General features: G+C 45.5%; 1 protein-coding gene across 6 annotated transcripts in view; it reads left to right on the top strand.

Annotated features, from left to right (window-relative positions):
* PHRF1 (PHD and ring finger domains 1) overlaps positions 1-18230 on the top strand; it is a 71743-nt gene that overhangs the window by 9508 nt on the left and 44005 nt on the right. The window contains exons 1-2 of one of the 6 annotated variants that reach the window (XM_075928260.1): positions 12361-12502; positions 13342-13502. The exons of 1 other annotated variant lie outside the window; for it this stretch is intronic. The gene's annotated coding sequence lies outside the window, so the exon portion shown is untranslated. Of the gene's footprint in view, positions 1-7150; positions 7289-12346; positions 12503-13137; positions 13279-13341; positions 13503-17804; positions 18175-18230 lie in introns of those variants that run through there. 4 more of the 6 variants (XM_075928261.1, XM_075928259.1, XM_006124869.4 and 1 more) reach the window with 4 other exon arrangements.

Here is an 18230-nt window from a genome sequence, read left to right as displayed (position 1 = left end):
TGTAAACAGGAACCGAGGAGGACCATGTGAAAGCCAATTTGATCAATTCCTTTGCTGTGTTCCCTGCTCATATCATAAGTTCTAACTATGGTAAGCAACCTCAGTGCTGGAGTTACTAAAGCCTTCCCTCTTTCTGTAATTCTCTTCATCTTCTGGCTATATTTCACAAGTGCTTCAGCCTTACCTCTGAGTCAAGATGGATCAGTAGATTTGTCTGACACTAATGTTAGTTTAACATCCAAGACACACTTTGCCCCCTTTGTACTATGACAGATGTAAAGTTTTCTCATATAAAAATGTTATCCTTACAAACCGTTGTTGTTTATTTATTCATTTCTACTGCAACAGTGCCCCATGGTCCAAATCAGGGATAGAAACCCTCTTGTGCTAGGCACTATACACACACGTAATGAAATCCTATTAAATCTGGATGCAAGCCTTAGGTGAAAAGTAAAGGAGAGCCAGAGTGTGTGTTCAATGCAGCTCTGGGTCACTTAGCTGATAGTACAGTAAGTGTTGTACATGGCTAAATCTCTGTGTCTCATATTGAAAACATATAGTAGAAAGCGGGCTGAAAATCAAGACATCAGGCAGCAAAATGGAAATAAGAAGTGTCTCAATGAGCAAACAACACTATTTGTTAGACTGGAAAATGGAAGCAATGTGATCTTAAGGCCCAGTTCTGTATCCACTGAGATCAACGGAAAACCCCCCACTGACTTTAAAGGAGGCTGTCTCTTTCTTCCTATATTTCAATGGAGTCGAACTTGCTTACCCAAAATGGAGAATTTGGCCCTTTGTTTGCAGTTCAGTTTCAAATCACATTGAAATGAAGGAATTTAAGGGAATGAAATTTTTAAAGGCAATCACATTTTAAGGTGACGGAAGCTGCCTCCTCTGGTGTATTGTAAGATAGGCAACAACATGGTCTGTCTCCCTGCCAGGGCCATTGCCAAGCTGAAATTGGTACCACAAATGGCATATTCAAAGAGGAACAAAATTATTTTGTTTGCTCTGCTAGTGAAAAGAGACCAGAATCAGACTTTTCCCAGTACTTGTAATAAGAATGGTTCTCTCAGTGGGCCAAAAATGCTGTTTTGTATCAAAACTGTGCAATTCCAAATTGAATCTTAACAGTATTTAATTTTTTCATAATGAAGGGCTTGTTTTTCTTTTAAGGTGTACAGTGGTTAGTGGCTATTGATTTAAAGCAGCCTACTACCCCACTCTCTCTTCATCTTTCTCTCAGACCTGTGAGAACATAACAGAATACAGTGGTACATTCACTTAGCTAAGTTTGTCTCATCAGGGAAGAGAACTCTATTTCTCTCTTTCTTCAGCTTCTGACAAGGTGCCAGGCCCGGGCTGACACTGGAACATGAAAGTTTCTCGGTTGTATGTGTGCATCTATTTCAAAGATACCGTGCTTTATTTTGTGTATTTTTTTCATAAATAGATAGGGCTGTTTTCTTGACTTACAGCATGGATAATAGCGGTTCAGTTCTGAAGACTGTAGAGGATGAAGCAATACAAAAAGAATTATTTTCTCCTTATTTGTATGATTCCCCAGCAGGTGATCCAAACATTTGAGCTGAGATCAGCTGTGCAGATTTATGAGGGAAATCTCAGTTTTTCAACCAGGAACTAACCTGGTTGCTTAAAAAAAGGTATTTAAAAATCTTTAAACATTCTAACAGGCAACATTTAGTATTTATTAATTTTATTTCCAGTGAATTATTTTAGGTTAATTTCAGCTTTCCCTTCTGTAACATGTCTTGGGGGATCCATTACAAAGAACCCAGACTCCCAACTCCTTGACCTTTTGTACAGTTTTATCGGGATAATCTTGGCAAATCTCAGGCTGACATGTCACTGGCACAATCATTACCTGCCCATGCTAGCTAACTAGGTTAAAAATCTCTCTAACAAAAACAAGCTGATGGTGGAAGGGGCATGGTTAGTAATTGATTCTAACATCTCAACTCCTGGAACAGGCAAATCAAAGGAGAATGAGAAAGAGAGTATAGATAGGTGATAGAACTATCAAGAAGAAAACAATATAGATCCACACTGCTGTGATGTTTAAATCACTCGTTTCATTTACTTAGTTCCATAGGTGGTGGGCATTAACCCTTTAAATAAAGAGAGAGCCTGCTGGCTAATGTGGCATCCAATGACACAGGCTACAATACAAACAAAAATTAAGCAGAGCTGCTACCCTGTTGGTTTTGTGTGTCGGTTCATCTGCTAGAAAACAGGAATGCTGCTATTGGCCACTTTCATTATTAAATGAAAGAGACTGAGCGGGAAAAATCAACTAAAATTCCAAAGCAGAGACATAAACATGATGTCTGACAAGGGAATTACAGTGCAGCAAACTCAGAGGTGTTCTGAGGATGTCCTGATAGGCTGAAGGTGAATTCCTTGCTAGAAGGGCAAAAGGGGTTCCTTCCAAGCAAGCCTATCCATTATACATAGGGATACCAGCATTTTTCTTTCAAAGGGAGATTTCACAGTCAGGGTCTTTTTGTGTGGGAGAGAAGTTACATACCTTTATGGGGTCAGCAAAAGATTCCCAAGTGAAGGCCTCTACATATCCACTAGGAATGTTAATAGTTAGCTGGTTAACTAGTAAGCCTCACCCTTAATGGGGGAGGCTTACCAGTTGCAGTTAATTGGTGGGGGCTGGAGCAGCCCCTTGCCTGCTGCAAGCAGGAGGCTGCTCTAGCCCTGTGGGGTAATGATGTTAGTGATTAATTGAATAGTCGTGGAACTACACAAAATATTATCAGTTACACAGCTATTTGATAGTCCTCAGGGGCAAGGCCAGAAGCCAATGCACTCCCGGCCCCAGTCCTGGGGAGCACACTGCCATGCCAGCCGCACTGCCTCTGTATTAGAGGCAGCAGCTGGTCTGCAAGGGAAGCTGGTTTAAAAACCGGCTCCCTGTGCAGACCAGTTCCCACCTGCTGCCCTGCACTCCCTGTCCATGGGGGAGTTTGAGCGGTGCTGGCATCCCACAGAGCAGTCTCTGTCCTCAGCAAGCCTGGGCTCATCACGGACAGTGGCTGCTTCGCAGCAGCTTCCCCTGCTCTGCCCCCACTGCTGCCTCTGGTAGAGTCGGCAGCTGGGGGGAACACGGGCAGGTGGCTTGCATGAGCCATACAGGTGGGGAGCTGGCCTAAAAGCCAATTCCCTGTGTGTACTAGCTCCCCCGCCTGCTCCCCTCACCCTCTGTGCTGCTGCCTCTCTATCAGAGGAAGCAGGGCTGGGGTTGGGGGGCAGATAGCTCCAGTGCTCCCCACAGCACTGGCTCCCACTCATCCCCTTGTTGTCTCTGATACAGAGGCAACAAGGAGGGGAAAGTGTGTGTAATCTATAAGATGCAGTCAACTATACATTGACCTCTACTGTGCGGCCCGCCATGGGCAGAGGGGTCCAGAACAGCCAGAGAAGCTCCCATCCGCAGTGGGGGGGCAGGCACTCCAGCCTCTCCTCCTCCTTTCCCCCCCCCCCCCCCTACCCCTGTTTAATCGGTTAACTGGTTAAACTTAATGTTTAACCTATTAACTAATTAAACAGGATTTTACATTGCTTGTATCCACTGAACAGACCATGACAGTCCAAGTCCATATCCTATCCTTGTGCCTAAACCCTGTTTTGAAGCAGATGAAGATCACTTATAGTGAATTAGAGGGAAATTATTTTTGTCTTTTCTGTTGTGACTGCGGACATGAGGAGCTCTACATGAGGGAGGTTTTGTGCTATGGACATACTGATGAACCAGTTGAGGACCTGATCTAAAACTCTCCCAAGCCACCAGGAGTTTTTGCAATGGGTTTTGAATCAACGCTTGGGACAAGAATTCTCGCCACCCAACTCCTTTTACGCTGGCCCTCAACCGTCAGATGGGAAAAATTTTCAACTTGGAGTTAAGATGGTGACCTAGCTCTATCCTGTCACCAACCTCTCTCTCCCTTTTATAGCCAATTGTCCATTTAATGATAATGCAACAGAGCCATTTTGGGAGATTAGGCCCAGCTCCACAAGAGGTATGCAGGCTCCTAACTTGCATAGAATTCAGTGCAATTTAGGAGCCTGAATACCTTTTTTCAATGCAAGTTAGGAGCCTAAATAGCTTTGTGGCTCTTGGCCTTAGGCAAAGGGATTGGAGCAAACAACCCCATTTACACTAGAAAATGATCACATTGTGCAGCTTCCACCTGTGAAATTTGCAGTGCGTCCACATTAATAATTGACCACTTATACCTGCTGATTTAATACAGAGTGGCAGCAGGCGTAGCGGCCCGACCCAGCAAGAGCAGGGTCTGAGCCAGACTGCCTGTCTGCAAGCTCCCAAAATACTTTAAATGCAGAGCTATCTAGGTGGGGAAGCAGAGAGGGGATTGCTTATAACCATAACATTAATTGATAAGCATCTGGTTAACTGTTAACTGTTTAACTAACTACACTATTACATCCTTAGTGGGAAAGGCTCATCAGGCTTTCCTTGCATTGAATCTGGGCTTGGAGGAGGCAAGAAGTGTGATATTATGAATTAGTGCCTTATAACTGTAGTTTCTTTACCTTCCCTGGCAGTTTTTTTTCTTAGATAGGGATGAGGATCGCTCTTGTTTGTACCTGAACTACCTATTTCTTTCTCTCATTTCCTCCTTGCAGGAGGAATAATGGTAGTTCGAATTAGAAGCTTTAATTTGAACTACCTAGTCCGTGCCGCATGTAGCCACGGGCAAGTAGTTCGAACTACGGGGCATTTAAAAATGACAGTGCCTGGGAACATGCAAATGAAGCCCGGGATATTTAAATCCCGGGCTTCATTTGCAAGTTCGAATGCCTACATTAGCCACCCTAGTTTGAACTAGGGTGGCAGTGTAGACATACCCTCAGAGTGGAGGTCAGCTGAGCACTGCCTCCGTGCTCTCAGACCTGCGTACAGCCAGTAGGTGAGTGGTTGTCAAAAGCTGTTTTCATTGTGCCTATTTCCTCGTCTCCAGCTACATGGAAGTAGTTGTGTTTTCTCCTCAGGTTCTGAGTATTAATAGCACTAGGCTTCTCCTTTCTATTAACTGTGTGTGATTTGAGAGAGAGTTCTGCATTTTATTGTAGATGCCGTACATCAGAGACAAGGTGGGTGGACTGATGTTTTTTATTGGACCAACTTCGGCTGGTGAGAGAGACAGTGTGGCAGCAAAAAGCAAGGTGGAACAAAATGCATTTTGCTTTGAGATGGGGAATAACTTTCCTAGATCTGAAGATGAGCTCTGTGTGGCTCAAAAGCACACTAGCAGAAGTTGCTACAGTACCAGATATTGTCTCACGCAGCTTGTTTCTCTAATATCGTGGGGCCTACATAGCTACAACTACACGCATCACAGATAACGTATATTGTCAGCAGGCTCTACTCTAGTCAGAGTGGAGAGTGTGGTGTTTATAATGAGTATAACAGAGACGTCTAGTGGTGGAGCTATTATATTGACTCCTTTAGCTTACCCTCAAGTGGTGTATTTTAGAAGTGTGTTTCAAACTATTTTTTTTCTCACAACCCAGTTGAAGAAAATTGTTGATGCCTGTGACCCAGCATAATTATATCTTTTGACTAGAGTGCAAGCTTCAGGGTGGGGCCATGAGGATAAGGGGTTTGGAGTGAGGCGGGGGGGGGGGGGTGAAGTCTGTGCTTACGGGTGTGGGCTTTGGCGTGGGGCCAGAGATGAAGGGTTTGGGGTACAGGCTGGAGGGTGGGGAATTTTTTATTCCTAAATGGTATATGCACAAAAATAGAATATTCACATTCAGCAAATTGTAACTTTAAAATGTGTACGTTACAAGATGTATTTTGTCAAAAGCATCTTTGAATTATTTCATATCCATAAGCCAATTTTCATAAAGCATGGGGGGGAGCCCCATGTCAGGTGTCCCCCCCCCCCCTTCTGGTTTCTGAGACTTTACGGTGTTCAGTTAACCTCTTCTTGATTTTTTTTCATGCAGTCTATAGATTCCAGCAGAGAGTACAGGCTCTGTCAGTGGCCTGGGATGAAGTGTGCAGGGTAGAGGAGGGATTTGTCGGGACTCAGGGCTGGGACAGGGAATTGTTGTGGCACAGGCTGACCTCCAGAGACTCCTGGTCATGATGCAGTGGGATGGTAAGGCAGGCTTCCTGCCTGTGCTGGCACAGTGGACCACACTGCACCCCGGAAGTAGCCAGCAGCAGGTCCAGTTCCACAAGCTGCTCCCACCCAAACTCTGGCTCCACATTCCCATTGGCAAGTTTCTGGTTTGTCGCCGGTGCAGGCTCTGGTGTCCCACAGGATCCGCTGGCCCCGCCGGTTGGCTTTCCTCTGAGCTGCCGACAACCTCTGCTGCTGGGGCTCTCTAGTCCAGCAACATCTCTGGGCCTTCTGGACTACAGATGTTGCCGGACCAGAGAGACCTGGACCACATAGGTTCAACCTGTAGATCCAAAGTGGATTCCAGCATCAGATGGCCTGACCACATGTCCTGGCATGACCCACCACAATCCAGGCTTACAGGAAAAAACAAAACTAGTCACTGATGGTTGACTTGATCACTGAGCCATTATGTTTCCAAAGTATCAGTAATGGCCCTCATTAGCACATTTAGAATTATAAACAGATCCACACTTCATATTTCTAACTTCACATAGAAGAATGATACTAGGGATGTGAATGGGTAACCAGTAAGGTTACCCATTAAGCCTTATTGAGTAATGCTTACTGTGTAACGGTTATCCAGTACCCAGGAGCAGCCCCCCTGCCCACGTGGAGCCAGGAGCACTGTGGGGTTGGCAGGTGGTGGCTGGGAGTGCCGCGCAGGGCTGGAATCCTGCTTAATCAGTTAACCAGTAAAACCTAACATTTAACCAGTTAACTGATTAAGTGGGAATTTTTTATTCCTAAATGATACATGCACAAAAATAGAATATACACATTCAACTTCAAAATTTGTACGTTACAAGATGTATTTTGTCTAACGCATCTTTGAGTTATGCATATTCATAAGCCAATTTTCATAAAGCATGTGGGGAGCCCTATGACAGGTGTTCCCCCCCCTTTTCCGGTTTCTGAGACTTTACAGTGTTCAGTTAACCTCTTCTTGATTTTTTTTCATGCAGTCTATAGATTCCAGCAGCTGGATTTTCAGAAAAATAGAAGTTTCACAAAAATGGTGATAAAATCACAAAAGTTGGCAACTCTACAATCCTCGTCCTCGGGTGAAAAAATTCCAGGGGTGAAATCCTGGTAATAAGAAGGTAATGTGAGTTTTACCATTGAATCCCACAGAGCCAGGATTTCACCTTAGATACCTCACTCCAAGTTTTCAATCTCTGTCAGGATGTTCATTTGAAAGCCTTCCTCTCATTTTCACATACTCATAACTGGGAATGTAAAACAATAACCATTTAAATGGTTAACTGGTAAGACTGACTTATCGATTACCATTAAAGGTTATATGCAGGCTTATACCCCACTCCTGGGCAGCTGGCTGCCACCCTCACTGTTGGCTCTGTATCAGCAGCAGCCAGTTCCCCAGGAGTGGGGTGGCAGGTGGGAGCCGGTGTATGCCAGGAGCTGGCTGGAAAGCTGGCTCCTGGTGTCCACCAGCTCCTGAAGAGTTGGCTGCCACTCCACTCTGCTCCCTCCATGGGGCAGGCAGCAAGTGGGAACTGGTGCATGTTGGGAGCTGGCTTAAAAGCCAGCTTTTGGTGCACACTAGCTGCCGGGAAGCCAGCTGCCACTCTGCATCGCAGGCACATATAACCGTGAGATTTTCAGCGGTTACACAGTTACCTGCGTTTTAACTCATGACATTATGAAAAAGGTTGGAGTTGAAACTTTCCTTGCTTAGTGTAGCCCAGAGTCTGATGCCAATGGTTTTGAGAGGTTGAGGAAAATCTCTTAACCTATCTGAATAACAGGACAGTCATGAAATAGATAAATAGCTAAAATATGTATGTTTTTTCTTCTGTCCAATAACACTGGTGTCTGAACTCCTCCAGCCTCTGTGGCCTTGTCTTCACCAGGAAAAAAGTGCTTGTTTTTAACTTGAGTTATGTTGCTCGAGGTAAAAGCCTAGTGATAAGGCAGTTTGTTGTTTTCAGCTGAGGAAACCTTAGGCTGCCCAATAATCCTTAACTTGACTATGGATTTCATGGGTTGGTTCTTGGCCTGATACTATTGTTGTTAAGAAATTTAAATCTGGAAATAAATCACTGCTGAAAAAAAATGCTGTTCACCCAGAGATTGGCAGAGTGGTAAATAGTGGTGAGGACACATCAGTGGAAAGGAGTGATTTAGGATTGTTGGGTAATCTGGGTCCATTCAAACAAAATATGTTTTAATACCGCCAAATAAAGGTCATACATAGTCTAGGATCAAGGAAAATAGGTCATAGGAGGGACAGTAATCCTGGAAAGCAGTGATTCTGAAAAGGATTTATGGATGCCTAGAGGATTTACCTGGCACTGCTCACGTCTTTAACTCAATTAATATTTTTTTTTTGAAAATAAAATGAAAATGTATGTGCTTCATTTAAATCATTACGGCTATGTCTACACTACAAGGTTTTTGTGCAAAACCCAAGGGTTTTGCACAAAAACCCACGGAGCATCCATATCTCGAGCTCGTTTTTGTGCAAGAAAATCTACAGTCAATCGACAGAACAGAGGGTTTTTTGTGGTGTAGGTATACCTCCTTCTACAAGGCATAACTCCTTTTTGTGCAAGAATTCTTGCACAAAAAGGTGTGAGTTTGCTCAATAAGGGTTTCTTGCGCAAAAAGAGCCTATTACATAAAGCACAGGTGCTCTGATGGCCATTCTGTGAACACATTGCTTTTGCGATGCCCTTTTGAGGTGTGGATGCGCTTTTGCGCAAGAAGTTTTTGAGGAAGATCTCTTCAGCAAAAAGCTTCTTGTGCAAAAACCCTGCAGTGTAGACAAAGCCTGCTCAGGGATGGGGTTGGGGATGAGGAGTTCAGTATACAGGCTACCCCAGCTCTCTCTTAATGCAGCAGCTTGGAGCCAGGTGAGAAGCGCCTCTCCATGGCTGCTGCAGCTCCCATGGGCACAGCCAGGGGAGAGTGGGTGCATGTCCCTCGGCTGGGGCAGGTCCAGGTTTTTCTACCTCCTGTGTTCCCCAGCCAGAGTGAGTACAGCAGCAAACAGTTCACTTTCCCCTCACTCCCTCATGAAAGGAAACAGCCAGCAATGTTCATATATTAATAGGGGCAGTGGGAGCTTCAGCCTCCCTGAAGGGCACCTGGGGGGTGGGAGGCACAGGGTTGGGGTAGTCCCAGGCAGAGGGGACCATGTCCCCTGCCAGTCCCTTTCACCTGCCTGATGATTCTTACTCTTTCCCGTGTGGTAAGCAATCCCAATCCAGGCACATCCCATTTTCCTGACACAACCAAACCCTCAGCTTGCTTTAAGTTCTGATATAATGGAGAAGCAACATAATGTGAGCGCCTAGCTTGATGCTGTGCTAAAACACAACGTGATACTTGGATGTATAAATGTGTGAGAGAGAGCAGGGAGGTGATTTTATCTCTGTACACAGTATTGGTGAGACTAATACAGGAATGTGGCATACAGTTCTGGTGTCCATATTTAAAAAAAAGATGTTGAAAAATTGGGGAGCATACAGAAGACAGCTATAGAAATGATTGAGAGCTGTAGGCAATGACATAGTAAGAGACTCAAAGAGCTCCATATTTTATTAAAAGAAGATAAATAGGTGACTTTTGTCCAATCTGGCCTACCCCATAATTTCATCTGGCACATGGCAAAACTCTGTGCCAGGCCAGAGGTGGGCAAACTTTTTGGTCCATCTCAGTATGGAAATTATATGGTGGGCCAGGAATGCTCATGAAATTGGGGGTTGGGGACTCTGGCTAGGGATGTGGGTTGTGGGGTGGTGCCAGAAATTAGAAGTTCTTGGTGCTGGAGGGAACTTCTGGATCAGGGCAGGATGTTGGGATGTGGGAGGTGTGTGTGTGGGGGGGGGTGAGTGCTCTGGCTGGAGGTGCTGGCTCATCCCTAGCCCCACTCCAAAGACCTCACCCCATTTTGAATCCTCTATCCCAGCTCAGAGCCTCCTCCTGTGCCCTGAACCCCTCATTTCTGGCCTCACCACAAGCTTCTGTGTCCCCTGTGGGCCTGGCGCCATGAGTGCCATCTCTCCCTGATACAAAGGAAGCCCCAAGCCTGCAACCCCCTGCAGGGCTGCAGGTGGCCCACATTTGATTTTTTTCTATGGGTCAGTGGCCCCTGATAGAAAAAAGGTTCCTCACTGCTGCTTCAGTCAAACATGAGTGACTGTGCTCGATACAGAGGTAACGGGGTGAAATTCTATGGCTTGTGAAATACAGGAGATCAGACTAAATTTAAAGGTCCCTTCTGGCCTATGAACAATAGTTATGCAGAAGTCAAGATGATTTTTTCAATGATAAAAGCAAATCTCTTATGGTTGGTGAGTGTTACCCTTTATTTGCTGGTGTCTCAGGCCTTGGTTCATGTGGCCTGTAAATATATCCCTGAGTAAGGACAGAAAAGGTAAACAGGTGGGATGTCCTACTTGAATAAAGCATCCTTGAATAGGGGAGGACAACATTTTGTAAGTACCTAATTGATGAGCAAATATTTAATAACAGACTCTTCAGTCAAGCAGAGTAAGTATAACACAATCCAATGGCTGGAAGCGAAGGTAAACAGATTCACACTGGACATAAGGTGTAAATGTTTAAAGGTGAGATTTATGAACCATTGAAACAATTCACCAAGGATCATGGTGGATTCTACATCACTAACCATTTTTGACTCAAGTTTGGATGCCTTTCTAAAAGAGCCACTGTTGAAGTAATGCTGTGAAAGTGCTAGGGCTTGTATTACACAAGTGCTCAGTCTAGATGACTACAGGCCCTGGTCTACTTCACTACAGAGTTAGGTCAACATAAAACAGCTTATATCAATCTAACTTTGTAAGCATTTACACTACATTACTCTTGCTGATGTAAGTGAGCTACTGCACTGACCTAATAACTCTACCTCTGTGAGAGGTATAGTGCTTAAGTGGATGTAGTTAGAGAGACAGTGTTGATTTGGACACTGTTACTTACTTCACCTGTTGGCTCTCAGCCCTGTGCAGGCTTACAACTGTGGAGCTCCTCTGCCTCAGGACTGATAAGCCAAGTTGTCAACCCTGTGTAAGGTGGCAGGGCACCTGCTGTGAGCCTGAGGGTACGGAAGGAGAACTCCAGCTGTGAACACTACTATGAAACAGGCTGCATATGCCCCTCACATTGCCCAAAGTGCTTCAGTGCAACTTCTGGTGAGAACATGCACCGCCAGCAGGAGGGTAGTGTGGATATTAAAAAAAAAAAAAAAAAAAAAAAAAAAAGCATTAATTGATGTGGTGGCTGCAGGGGCGGCCCGTGGATGTAGGCAATCTCAGTGTTTAATGTGGCGCCCAATGATGACATCATGCCATTGAGGGCTATGGAGGCAGGAGCGCCGATCATGCATTCTGCTTAGGGCGCCAGTTGCCGGCAGGTCTCCTCGAACTGCTCCTGGGTGGCTGTATATTGACCTTACTTAGGTTGACGTGAAAAAACTTAACCAAGGAATAGTCTTGCAGTACGGTAGAGATTAACGTAACATGTAGATGGTATCATGAGCGGTCTTGGGCACAACCCACTTCTTCAGATGAAGATTGACTTAATTTTGTAGACCAGGTCACAATGGTCCTATTTGACCTGGGAACCCATGTCCGTGTGGGCAGTGGGCCCAGCCTGTCTAAGGCTGCAGATCAGGTGACCTATGGCCGTGGCAGATGTGGGCAGCCAGGCACATGTCATGCCTGGGGCGGTGTCTGTGTGCTGAGGAGGAGGGCGGTGCTGCTGTCTTACTGCTATGCTAGGGGCTCCCCAGCCCACCAGTATTGACTGGGGTTGGTGCCAGGGCGGGATGCTGGGTGTGTGGCCCCCACATGGCAGCCTGCAGTAAGAGGGGAACCATCGCTTCTCCCCAACAGGGAGGAACGCTCCTCAGGGGCCGCTGAGCTATTTGTACGTGCAAAATACAACCCTATGTAAATACACACCCCAGGTAGAGCAGGGATACAACACCCCCCCCTTATAGCCACCCGATGGTTCAGCCCTTCCACCCCCGGGAGCCGGCCCACTACAATAGACTCTCTCCCCTGTTTCCCAATTCGTTCGGTCCGGTGCCTTGCCACACTCCCTCCCCGTCTCAGACTGAATGGTTCAGTCTAGTAGCTTGTGTCCTCTCCTTCTGGGGGGAAGTGTTCGTTGCGTGACCCGGAAGTGCTGCGAGTCTGGTTCCGGGTCGGGATCCCATCGTCGTTGCGGGGCCCCCCCCCTTCGCTCAGTGCCCCGGCCTAGCCTCTCCCCGCACCCCTTGTCTCCCGGTTCCGCATCAGCCGGGCAGCGGCGCTGGGTCTTCTCCGGTGGTGAGTGGCTGAGGCCGGGAGGGGCGGGCCCAGCACCCGGCAGCTGCGGGGAAAGCCGGCTTGAGGGACCTGCCCCCCCCCCCCAGCTCCGCGAGTGGGCAGCCGGTCTAAGAAGTCCCCCCCCCTCCCCTCCGCCGGGTCCACCCGTGCCGGGGAACCTGTTGCATCCCGCTTGGCAGCCGAGGGGGCCGTTAGTCCCGGGAGCGCTGCCCGCGCGAAGGGGGCGTCCCACCGCAGCCCGGGGGGGGGAAGGGCCGCGAGAGTGGAGGGCGCGCGCGGGGCTGGGGAGGAACAGGCCCTGCCCGCCGCGCTCCCTCGAGCGGCCCACAGCGGCGCTCGGGCTCCGGTGCCCGGCGGGGGAATCGTTGGAAGTTTAGAGCGCGCACCTGGGGGGGGGGAGGTGCTGTCCCCTCCCCTCCCCCCGCGCTTCCCGCCCCCCCCCCCCCGCCACGCTTCGCGCGGCAAGTGATTCCCCCTGATCGGGCAGCTCCCGCCGCGGCTCCGGCTCGGGGTGGCGGAGTCCGGGCGCTCGCCAGCTGCGCTTATATAATGGGCAGCGGCCAGGCCTTCGCGAACGTCCCTTTGAAGTGCTGGGGCGAGGTGGCGTTTCAGCGGCACCTGGTTTTCTTCTCCAGTCCCGGGTCGCCGATGCGGCGAGGGACCCTTTTCTCAGCCCCTTGGCGGGGCAGGAGTTGCAGGCCCTGCCAAATCAACGGCGGGTCGTTGTCAAACCCACCCGGCAGGATGGGTTAGCAGTTTTCAGAGCTGTAACTCCGGTGTGTTTCTTACCAAACCTTGTAAACTATTATTTTTTAAAAAGCTATTTTATTGTATTTAAGGCAGTATAAAGACCTCAGGAAGAGAATTACTGATGTCTCAAAGTATGGACCATCACCAAAGTACTTATTTCATTGATTGGGCACTGAGATGTGTTTTGAATGTCCTTTGAAGGACGGCTTTATATCTAAGGAATAATATTGAATGTGGAATACATACTGTAGTGAGTATAACATGCCTGGGGGTGTTTGATGTAGTAATTGCCCTGTTTGCAGTGTCTCTTACTACTGATGACATGAAATATGCAGAAAGATAAGGAAACTAGCTAGTTTTGCGGATGTGATCACGTCATGTAATTTATTGGTGTGTGTGTGTGAGAGAGAGAGATTGCAAGAGCGAGTGAGCACGCACAACAGCCTGGGGGGGAAACCTTCAGTTTTTTGGATGTTTTAAATGATTTTGTAATATGTAAATAAAGTCAATAGTCCACCAGCTTAGCATTTCAATTATCTGCATACATAAGGTGTGTATGGAACCTGGTTGTGAATATAAACTTTTCACAATGTTTAAATTGTGTGTAAATTTAGAAGCAGACTTCTAAAATTTGACCCTGTAGTACCCAATACTTACTTATTTTAGTGTATTTTTACCAAGGGTAACGTGTTTTATCTAATTTAATTTTAATTTGTGAAGATAGACACTAAAACAAGGTGTGTGTGTGTGTGTGTGTGTTCTCTGTGATGTGATTTTTGCAACTTAAGTTGCTAAATGTTATCTCTGATCTACTGATATGGGAGACAAGTAATTAAATAGTTGTACCTAGCTATTATTTTTATATGTATTATATCATGATGTTTGCTGCATGGATGCAAAGAGTCCTAGGCAGTTTTACACATCTGCAGGAAGGCAGACAATGGCTGTGAAGTCCCCAGCTGATCCTGGGTTCTACAGGGCGCTGCTGCTTTGAAATGTTGTGTGCAGCCTGGGGACACTCCAGCTGGCCCAGGCTGCATGCAGTGTTTCAAAGCAGCAGCACTGCGTGGAGCCTGGGATCTGGTTCCAGGCTCCAAGCGGCCCTGTCGCTTTGAAGTGTAACCCCTTGTTCTCCTGCCCTCCCACCTTGCCTCTTTCTGTTAGAGGCAGCAAGGAGGGGGGGGGGAGTGAATAGTCACCTAGCCTGTTGACTAGTCCTTCACTTCCCTAGTAAGAGGAGACTCTGTAGCAAGGACACCAGCATTAAAAAGACATGTTGTGCATGTGTCAGAGATTGCCTTTTGTTATGCTGAAAGCTTGTCATATAGCTTTTGTCACTGGGAGCCTCTTTCGGCCAAGTATTAAAACCAAGTAGGATGCTTAGGGATAGATCTGAATTAGTCTAAAATTCCTTATCTTGGGGGGAGAGGGTGTCACATTTTTGCAATAATTGGTTCTGGGACTCTAGGGAGTTGATTTTGTTGTTCTGCCTCATTCCTAATAGTAATTTTAAATGTTATAAGGGCTTTGGTTGGCTGGTCTGTCTGTCTATCTATCTATCTATATCATCATTTTAGAGCTGGCAGGCAGGCAGCGGCTCACGCCAGTACCAGGAGCTACCCCTGCTGTGGTTCTGCAAGGAAAGTATTATTGCAGAGCCACAGTGGGAGATAGCTCCCGGGACCTGGCAAGAGCTGGGATTGAGCTGGGATGCTTGCTTGCCGGATCCTAAATTACTTTTAATGCAAAGCCACAGCAGTACGAACCATTCTGTTAATCGTGTAGTTGACAGCATTTTTGTTGGCTACATGACTAACATATTATAAACTTCTTAACATCCCTATTGCGGACCCCTCCCCTGCAGTGGGGGGGAAAAATGTGAAGCACAATGACTCGATCGTAAGCTGACGCCCACTCTTTATGGCGTGACTTTTTACCCAAAAAATTCTGCTCATGATTGTGTATATATGGTAGTAGATTGATATTCTAGTTTATCTCCCACTGTGCTATGTATGCACTTGGTGTATACACAGAAGACAATCTCTGCTCTGAGTTGACAGTTTATAAAGACAGAGACAGAAGAAGAGTGGTGGGAGAAAAGATGATTATACAGACAGTGAGCTGAACAACTGACACTTATTTTATATATAACTGGAAGATATACGCAATGTTTCTCAGGTCCTTAACTCAAATAAGTTTTGTCTTCATTTAAATTGTTCCTCTAGGGTGAGGCTTGGGATTCGGTATGCAGGCTTCCCCAGGGATAGACTACAACCCTAGCCTTCTATCACCACAGCAGCGTCGGGCCAGATGAGACATGCCTGTCCATGGCTGCTGTAGAGGGTACGGCCAGGGAAAGGGTGCACGTCCCCTAGTTAGGGGACAGAAAAACACCCAGACAAACTCTGAAAAATATAGTAGATTGCTATCCCTTTCTCTGCTCGTGCCCCCTGTTGATGCCTTGGGCTTATAGCTGTCCCCATCTTAAGCCATTGCTGCCCCCTGTGGTCATTTTGCAGTATAATTGTCCCTCCTGCCAGACTTCTCCCATTCCATTTGAGAAACAGTTGAATTCCAAGCACATCCCATTGTCCTGGCACAACCAAACACTTATCTTGCTTTAAGTTATGATAAATGGAGGCTTGTATGATTGTTTCCTGGGCTTTTCTTAAATTGGTGTGAATAAGATGTATTTTCAAGTTCTGTCAAAGGAGCATAGACTATGTGCACAGAGATGCACTTCAGCATTTTTATGAATTTGATGTAAATATCAAAAGCACTCTTTCCCCTATTAGCTTAAATTTTTCTGTGAGATATTTATTGAGATTGAAGGAAAGTCAGCAGAATGGTGAAAAGGAGTTGGGAGAGTAATATGGGAATATGCAAAGAGGGATGTAATTCGTAGGGGAAGAAAGGGAGAATGATTGATAAGGCACAATGGACAGTGTAGTGAGATTGAGTAACTGAGGGCTTGCATATGTAGGAGGTGGACAGGATGCAAGGGGGTCAACAACTAATGGCAAGAAACACAGAAGCAGAAAACATCCAGAATGTAAGTTTTAGTGCTAGGCAACTGTTGGGAGACTGTGAAGGTTTCCTTGTGTTTGGCATGGTCATGGGTGGATGATGAGGGCTTGGACTTCTGGAATGATAGTACAGTAGAGTCTCGATTTTCCGACCTTCAGTTATCTGACATTCCGTTTTATCTGATGTGCCACATGCTGTCATGTGCCGCCCGCCAACATGACAAATAAGAATGCAGCGTGTACAACAATCAGCGCCGCGCACTCACACCACGCACATGAGTACTTTTGTTTAATGACGCCAGTACTGTAGATTGAAATTTCTTTATCAGTATGGCGAGTGAAAAGAGAAAGAAAGTAGTTGCTTTAATAAAACAAAAACTTGAAGCCTTACAAAGACTAGATAAAGGCAAAACTATGCAAAAAGTGGCGACAGAATATGGTGTGGGGCATGTTACTGTTGGCAATTGGGAGAGAAAAAGAAATGAAATTGAAAAATGGTGCTCTGATAGGGCTTCAAATGTAAGTCTGAAAAAAAGAAAGATGATGAAAAAATGGAAGTATGAAAAGGTGAGTGAAGTTTTATTTTTGTGGTTCACACAGCAAAGACAAAACAGCATGCCAATAACTGGACCTATTCTACAAGAAAAAGCGCTAGCATTTCATAATGCATTTATTGAAGGAGAACCGGACTTCACAGGTAGTACAGGTTGGCTAGATGATTGGAAAAAACATTATGGAGTGAGGCAGCTCAACATCTGTGGAGAAAAATTATCAGCAGTTTCAGAATCAGTTATTAAATTTAGAGACCATTTTCTGTCTTGTAAATAAGGAAGGTTTATCGCAGGAACAGATATACAATTGTGATGAAACGTGCCTACATTTTAAAATGCTTCCATCAAAAACTCTGGCTTCCCACATAGAAACTTCAACTCCTGGTTATAAAAGAATCAAAGAAAGAATGACCATTCTTGCCTGCAGTAATGCCTCAGGTAACCATAAACTCAAACTTGCTTTAATAGGAAAATTCAAAAATCCACATGCTTTCAAAAACATAATTCCTACAGCTCCTCCAGTTTGGTATAGCAACCAAAAGAGCACGTGGACGAGTTCTGAAATTTTTCAAAACTGGTTTTATAATGAATTTGTTCTTTCAATAGAAAGATTCTTGAATTCAGAAACCTAGAAAGGAAAGCTATTTTGGTTATTGATGATGTCATCTCATCCTAACGCAGATGAACTGAAGGATGGGGACATAAGTGATTTATTTTTTTTAACCACCAAATGTCACCTCATTGTGCCAACCTATGGACCACGGTGTTATCGAAGCTTTCAAAAAAAATATATTGATGGCGGCTTAAGTCAAATCACTTGTAGATGTTATTGAAGATGGAAATAGCATGCTAGATACATTGAAAAAAATAAACCTGAAAGATGATGTTTGTTGGGTTGCACAAGCTTGGGAAGAAGTTGGGAGTGGGGGAGGGGGGAAGAACCCACTGGCAAGATCATGGAAAAAGCTACTTAGGGATGATGAAAAAAGAATGAATGAATGAAGACGAATATAACGAAGAAACAAGTCAAGAAAGTTGTGAAAATCTTTTAATCTTATTGAAATAGATACCAGTCTGTGAAGATGTGAGCAATGACGACGTACAGGAATGGATGGAAAAAGATGAACAACAAGAGCTGACTAAAAGATTTAATTGACCTTGTGAATCGTGGTGGTGATGACGATATGGAAGATATTATTGAACTAGAGAAAGGGGATAGATTGAGTCCTAGTGAGGGAGTGAAGGCTCTCAACGCAGCATTAATTTTCGTTGAGCAACAGAAGGAAGCGACCACTACAGACTTATCTGCAGTTCAGATGCTGGCGTGATCTTGCCATGAAAAAAAGTAAGAGCGCACAAAAACAACTCTCAATCGCTCATTTCTTTAAAAACTAAATGTTT

The sequence above is a fragment of the Pelodiscus sinensis genome, chromosome 4 (genome assembly GCF_049634645.1).
Source record: "Pelodiscus sinensis isolate JC-2024 chromosome 4, ASM4963464v1, whole genome shotgun sequence".
In the NCBI taxonomy this organism is placed as follows: domain Eukaryota; kingdom Metazoa; phylum Chordata; order Testudines; family Trionychidae; genus Pelodiscus; species Pelodiscus sinensis.
The sequence above is the reverse complement of the archived record's forward strand: the minus strand, read 5'-3'. Positions and strand labels throughout refer to the sequence as shown.